General features: G+C 35.8%; 1 non-coding gene across 1 annotated transcript; it reads right to left on the reverse strand.

Annotated features, from left to right (window-relative positions):
• Nucleotides 1-2,175: 2,175 nt before the first annotated feature.
• Nucleotides 2,176-2,282, reverse strand: LOC131178113 (small nucleolar RNA R71). Its single transcript, XR_009147246.1, has one exon. It is a non-coding gene; the product is annotated as a small nucleolar RNA R71 (small nucleolar RNA).
• Between the last annotated feature and the right edge of the window lie 5,690 nt (nt 2,283-7,972).

Raw genomic sequence — 7,972 nt, forward strand, 5'->3', positions numbered from 1 at the left:
ATTTGATGAATTTTGATCAGAGTAGCCATTTGGAGGAGATTAAAGTCGAATTGCAAAAATTTTGAAGTTGAGTTAAAAATGGCCGAGAGCGACACAACCTGCAGCACAACCGAATTAGCTTATGTCGCAGGTTGTGTCGATCGTCAGATATTCACGCCGAGAGCGACACAACCCGCGACACAACTGACTCGGCTTATGTCGTTTTTACTGGAAAATTGTTGACGTGGCATTTCCGTTACTCCAGCCTTTTTACCTCACTTTCTCTGGATCCTTCCACCTTTTACCCATTCTAGAACAGTTCCCTCGCCTATATAAAGTGCCCTTTATCACTTTCTTTCCATAGAGAGCAAGGGAGGCATTTTTAGGAAGATAGAAAGAGGGAAAGGGAGGAGCATCTTCTGCATCTTCTTCCAAAGAAGAAGGATCACGTTTACGCACTTTTCTGCAGAGATCCTTCGCAATTTCTGGGGTTTTTCTACCCCTTTAGCTTACATTTCGATTATTTCTTCATTTCTTCATTTGGGTTTGTCTTTAAACAATGATTTGTGAGTAGTTTATTGAGATTCTAGAGATGGGTTTGTAAATATTGATTTGTTTTGTGGTTTTGAACTGATTTAGCCATTTAAATGAAGATTGTTATATTTTGATTTATTGCTTGTGTGCTTATTGCCTTGCTTGATGAATGGGCCCTCATTAAGTTAAGTTTTAATCCTTAATAGATGGACTGAAAAGTGAATATTGGGGATGGATAATCTTGCAATAAACTTTATTTTCTTGGTGTTAGAAATAAGCTAAGAAGATTAAGGGGAACTTTCCAAAAATCAATTAGAGCATTAATTGGGTTTTTGTTAGATTTGAAATACCGTGAAAACAGGGTTTGATTTAATGAAAACCAATTTTGAGATGCTTGAAAAAGGTTTCAAAAATTTAAGAATTGATTTCCCTCAAAATTGCAATTCTCATGTGTTTGGCTAAATTAGGGAAAAATCACATGCAAACAATATTGAAAAAATCCAATCTCTAGAATCAATTTAATTTTCATTGAATTTAGATTTAAATCCTCCAAATCTCATAAATAGCAATTTCAATTTAAATCTAATATCTAGAATTACTTTATTTTTTTTTAGATTTAATTCTTCTTAATTTCATAAATAGAAATTTCAAATTAATTTTTGGTAATCTAGTTTAATTAATTTTAGTTAATTGTTTGATTTAGCATTAATTCCTTAAATACCAATTTTAATTCCAAATTTCATTTTACATCTTTAATTTTTGTCTTAATTTTAATTTTTAGATTTTATTTTTAATATCTTTTAATTTTTGTCATTCTAATTAGCTTATACTTTTATTTCCAATTTAAGCACAATTCCCTGTGGGATCGATATCAATTTTTAAAACTATACTACTGTGACCCGTGCACTTGCGGACAACACAGTTACCAAGTTTTTGGCGCCGTTGCCGGGGAATTGTTTGTTTTTAAATTGGATTTTAATTGTTTTAAGCTAATTAGAATTTTTATTTTCTTTTATTTTCACTATTGTTCCTTGTGTTTTTCAGGTATTTTTCTTGTTTATGAGACGATCGAAAAGCACAAGTGACACTGAATTGTTGTTCAATCCTGAAATTGAAAAATTCTGTCGAGCCAACAAAAAGGAATACAAAAGAAGAAAAGAAGCAGAAAAAGAAGAACAATAAATATTTGAGCAAGAGGAGACAATAGAAAATATGGAGAATCAAAATAGAGCTATTGGAGGAGATAATGGAGGAAACGAGCAAAACGGGCAAAATGCTGTTGTTAATCAAAATGATCCTCAAAGAAGATCCATGTTAGATTATGCTTTTCCTAGATGTACTGATGTGAGAGATAACAGACCTATTATTGGAGCTAATCAATTTGAATTAAAAACTGGTCTTATTCAAATGGTTCAGAATTCACAATTTGGAGGTAGCCCACTTGAAAATCCTCATTCTCATTTGAAGAAATTTTTGATGATATGTGGTACACAAAGACAACCTGGAGTTTCTGATGAAGTTATTCGACTCACCTTATTTCCATTCTCTCTTCGGGATTCAGCATTGGAGTGGTATGATTCACTTCCACAAGCTATTATAGCTACTTGGGAGCAGCTATCTCAAGCTTTTCTATCTCAATTTTTCCCACCTGGGAAGACTACTCATTTGAGGAATTTGATGGTAGCTTTTAAACCAAGGGATGATGAAACTTTGTATGAATCTTGGATGAGATTTAAGGAGCTTGAAAGGCAATGTCCTCATCATGAAATACCCAAATGGATGATTGTTCAAAATTTCTACACCAGAGTTACTCCAGCCATAAGAAACACAATTGATTCACAAGCAGGAGGAGATTTCATGAGAATGACAAGTGAAGAATGCTATGATCTATTAGAGAAGATTGCTCATAATACCCATTTATGGGGAAATCCTAGAGCACTTGAGCCAAAGAAAGCTGGGATCTATGAACTAAACTCAGTTAGCTACATGAATGCAAGATTTGACCAGTTGACTCAGCTTCTTAGTGATTTTTGCACAAAGGCAACAACCTCAACTCCTACAACTATGCAACAAGTTGCCTTCACAGATGGAACTCAAAGTTGTGGAGTTGATTACTCTTCTTATGGAGATGATTATTTGCAAGAACAAGCTGCTTATGCAGGAGGTTATCAACAAAAACCTATGGGAAATGCTTACTCTAATGTGAACAACTCAACATGGAGACCACAAGCAACTTTTGCTCAACAAGGCCAAAGCTCAAATTATGCTCATAACCAGCAGTTTATGCAGCAAAATAGGCCTCAATTTCAGCCTCAATTTCAGCCCACAAGGCAGCCACCACCGGGATATCAAGCAAGAGCACAACAATCCTTTCCATCCCATGAACCGAAGCCATCTTTGGAGAACATGATGGAGAAATTTTTTGCTGAACAAAGCAAGATGAATAGCAAATTGGAGGAAGAAATGCAACACATGAGACAGACCATGGATCAATTACAAGTCCACAACCGCATGTTGGAGACTCAATTGGCGCAACAAGCAAGCTCATCAGGAAGCAATTCCTATGGGAAACTACCTAGCCAACCACAAAACCCTCATGAACAATGTAAGGCTGTAACCTTGAGAAGTGGTAAAAAAGTTGGTCAAGAGAGTGAAAACAAGAGAGAAGAAAAAGAGAGCACAAAAGAAGAAAATTTAGTTGAGAGCAAGAAAAATGAAAAAGAAGAAGAAAGCAAAAGTGAGCAAGATGAGGGAGAGAAACCATACATCCCACCTGAACCTTACAAGCCCACCCTTCCCTACCCTCAAAGATTCATCAAGCATAAACTAGACAAACAATTTGGCAAATTCCTTGAAGTGCTAAAGAAGTTGTATATCAATGTGCCATTCACTGAGGCACTATCCCAAATGCCGAGTTATGCCAAGTTTTTGAAGGAGATTCTTTCCAACAAGAGAAGGCTAGAAGATTATGACACCATCAACTTTGGAGAGCAATGCAGTGCTATAATCCAGAAAAAGTTACCTCCCAAACTCAAAGATCCGGGTGTGTTTTCCATTCCTTGTCATATTGGTGATAATTGTGTGGCAAATGCCTTATGTGACCTTGGAGCTAGTGTCAGCCTAATGCCTCTTTCAATATATGAGAAGTTGAATATGGGAGAGTTGAAGCCCACAAACATGTATCTTTCATTGGCTGACCGTTCAATTAAGTATCCGGAAGGCATTCTTGAAAATGTGCCTATCAAGGTTGGGAAATTCTACATTCCGGTAGACTTTGTCATTTTGGATATGGAAGAAGACACAAAAGTTCCTATCTTATTGGGAAGACCCTTCTTGGCAACAGCTGGTGCATTAATTGATGTGAAGGGTGAGCAATTGACGCTTAGAGTGGGAGATGATCAAATGATATTCAACATCAATCCAGCCATGAAAAGGAAACATGAAGAAGTTGAGTCTTGTTTGCGGGTAGACATTATTGATGAGATTGTTCAAGAGCATTTCAGACAAAGCTATCCACAAGACCCACTTGAAAATTGCTTAGTCCATGGTGGGAGCATTGATGATGATAATCATAACATGGCTACTTTTGCACAACACTTGGAGAGCTCTCCACCACATCCTGAAGCCACAATTTTTCAACTTGAAGGAGTGCAAAATTTGGAGATCAAACCACCATCATTAAAGGTAGAGGATGCCCCAAAGGTAGATCTTAAACCTCTTCCTTCCAACCTCAGGTATGCTTTTCTTGGACCCAATGAAACATATCCTGTTATAATTAACGCATGTTTGACTGATATTGAGAATGAAAAATTGTTGAGAGTTTTGAGGGAATATAGGAGAGTTTTGGGTTATGCAATTGATGATATAAAGGGAATTAGCCCAACAGTTTGTATGCATAGGATTTTCCTTGAGCCAAATAGTAAACCTTCCATTGAACACCAAAGAAGATTGAATCCTACAATGAAGGATGTTGTGAAAAAGGAAATCCTAAAATTACTAGCTGCTGGAATTATTTACCCTATTTCTGACAGTGAGTGGGTTAGTCCTGTGCATGTTGTACCAAAGAAAGGTGGGGTGACAGTTGTTAAAAATGAGAATAATGAATTGATACCCACTAGAATCAAGTACAGTTGGAGAATGTGCATAGACTATAGGAAGTTGAACAATGCCACAAGAAAAGACCATTTTCCCCTTCCTTTTATGGATCAAATGTTAGAGAGATTAGCCAAGCATTCATTCTTTTGTTACTTAGATGGATATTCTGGTTTCTTTCAAATTCCAATCCATCCTGATGACCAAGAAAAAACTACCTTTACCTGTCCCTATGGCACCTTTGCCTATCGAAGGATGCCATTCAGATTGTGTAATGCACCTGGCACATTTCAAAGGTGCATGATGGCCATTTTTTCTGATTTTATTGAAGAAATTATGGAGGTCTTCATGGATGACTTTTTCGTATATGGCACTAATTTTGATTCATGCTTGACTAATTTGTCTAAAATCTTGCAGAGATGTGCTGATAATGATTTGGTGTTGAATTGGGAGAAATGCCACTTTATGGTCCAAGAGGGGATCGTTTTAGGGCATTTAATCTCAAATAGGGGAATTGAAGTGGATAGAGCCAAAATAGAAATTATTGAAAAAATGCCCCCTCCAACCACTGTCAAAGGAGTGCGGAGTTTCCTTGGACATGCCGGGTTTTACCGGCGATTTATTCAGGATTTTTCTAAACTTGCTAAACCCTTAACAAATCTTTTGAATCATGATGTTAAATTTGATTTTAATCAAGATTGTATGGTTGCTTTTTGTAGGTTAAAGACGGCATTAACAACAGCTCCTATCATGCAACCCCCAGATTGGACTTTGCCATTCGAAATCATGTATGATGCAAGCGAGTTTCTTGGAGCCGCCCTTGGCCAAATAAAAGATAGAAAACCTTATGCCATTTACTATGCAAGCCGAACCCTTGATGAAGCTCAAGTTAATTATGCCACAACTGAAAAGGAGTTCCTTGCGGTAGTATTTGCACTCAATAAATTCCGTTCTTATTTGGTCAACTCAAAGGTAATTGTTTTCACTGATCATGCAGCAATAAAGTATTTAATGAGCAAGAAAAAAGCTAAATCTAGGTTGATTAGATGGATATTGTTACTTCAAGAATTTGATTTGGAAATAAGAGATAAAAAGGGTGTTGAGAATGTGGTGGCTGATCACCTTTCTAGGATAAAAACTGAAAATAAAGATGATGAAATTGTGCCAATTGATGAATTTTTCATGAATGAGCAGTTGTATATGTTGAATTCTGCACTTCCATGGTTTGCTGATATTGTGAATTTCTTGTCTTGTGGTGTCTTGCCACCTGATTTGTCTTGGCAGCAAAAGAAAAGATTCTTGCATGATGTTAAATTTTATTCTTGGGAAGAACCTCTTTTGTTTAGGAGATGCAATGATGGAATAATTAGGAGATGTATACCAGAGGAAGAAATGCATGATGTTATTTACCATTGTCATTCCTCTGAATATGGTGGTCATTTTAGTGTCTCAAAAACTGTTGAAAAGATCTTAACATCAGGTTTCTATTGGCCTAATATGTTTAAACATGTGAGAAATTTTGTAAGCAAGTGTGATAGGTGCCAAAGGGTAGGCAACATTTCCAAGAGAGATGAGATGCCTCAACAATCCATATTAGAAGTTGAATTGTTTGATGTGTGGGGAATTGATTTCATGGGGCCATTTCCATCTTCTTATGGGAATAAATATATCTTGGTAGGGGTGGACTATGTATCTAAATGGGTAGAAGCTATTGCTACACCTACCAACGATGCAAAAGTTGTTGTGAAATTTCTGAAAAAATTTGTTTTGACCAGGTTTGGTGCCCCACGTGCCATAATCAGTGATGGTGGTAGCCATTTTTGCAACCACCAATTTGAAAAATTGATGAGAAAATATGGGGTAAAGCATAGGATTGCCACACCATATCACCCTCAAACAAATGGCCAAGTAGAAATCACAAATAGAGAAATCAAGCAAATCTTGGAGAAAGCGTCAATAAGTCCGTAAAAGATTGGTCCCTTAAATTAGATGACACTCTTTGGGCATATAGAACAGCATTTAAAACCCCCATAGGAACTACACCTTATAGGTTAGTTTTTGGGAAATCATGCCATTTGCCCGTAGAGTTAGAACACAAAGCTTATTGGGCCATTAGAGCAATCAATTTTGATTTACAAGCTGCTGGACACAAAAGACTTTTGCAACTTGATGAATTAGATGAATTGAGACTTGATGCTTATGAAAATGCTAGGATCTATAAAGAAAGAACTAAAAAATGGCACGATAAGCGTATCAAGAAAAAGGACTTTAAAGAAGGAGATTTGGTTCTCTTATTCAATTCAAGGTTGAAATTTTTTCCAGGAAAATTAAAATCAAGGTGGTCAGGTCCATTTAAAATTGTGAAAGTTTTACCTTATGGTGCTGTGGAAATTTTTGGTGAAAAATCTGGTAATTTCAAGGTAAATGGGCAAAGGTTGAGGCCCTATTCAGTTGGTGAGCCAATTGAGAAGATAGCAACTTGCTATCTTTCTCATTCTCCATAACATTTTGAGTGAGTATGGTCAAGCTAAAGACCTAAACTTAGCATTTTTGTGCATAACTCCGAATTTTTCATTGATTCTTTATTTCTTTCATATATTTGTTTTAAGCTTTTCTATACTCCTTATTCAGAGTTTAACATTGTTCTAATTTCCTTGTGCAGATGGGATACAATGCATTGCAAGCAAATGAGCATAAAAAAAAAAAAAAAAAAACTTTTCATGTCTTTAATTTCGTTGCTTAATTACTTAGTATTTTTGAACTTATTTTGCTTGTGTTGTTTTACTTGAACCATTTACTTATTCATTTTTTTTTTAGTTCCTCATAAAATACATTTTTCTTTTATGTTTTTAGTACATTGCTCACTTGCTTTTATGTGCTACTTCGAATTTACACTTGATGGTTACATTTTTTGAGCTTAACTTCCTATTTCAACTTTTCGAGTTTAATTGATTTAATGGATTCCATTGCACTGTTTCTTTTGCAATGAGTGCAGCAGCTGTCCAAATTTTATCTAATTAAATTGGCTGCACTTCAATGAGGTAACAATTCTCATCTCAGCTTGTGTCACTGTCAACACAAGTTGTGCTATCGCTTATGCAACAGGGTAATAATTCTCTATTCACATATAGCCAAATTATCCCATTTCTTGCACTCTTTTAACATTGAGGACAATGTTCATTCTGAGTATGGGGGAGAGGGTAAATTTTTTGCAAAAATTACTTTTTCTTTTTTTCAATTGCATATAGTGACATTACTTCATACTTGTACATATTCACATACATACACTTGCATATAGCTTCATATACTTAGTTACGCATACTTAGTTGCATATAGATTGACTTGACATTTACACTCATGCATTTCG

Source organism: Hevea brasiliensis, chromosome 2, assembly GCF_030052815.1.
Source record: "Hevea brasiliensis isolate MT/VB/25A 57/8 chromosome 2, ASM3005281v1, whole genome shotgun sequence".
Classification (NCBI taxonomy): Eukaryota; Viridiplantae; Streptophyta; class Magnoliopsida; order Malpighiales; family Euphorbiaceae; genus Hevea; species Hevea brasiliensis.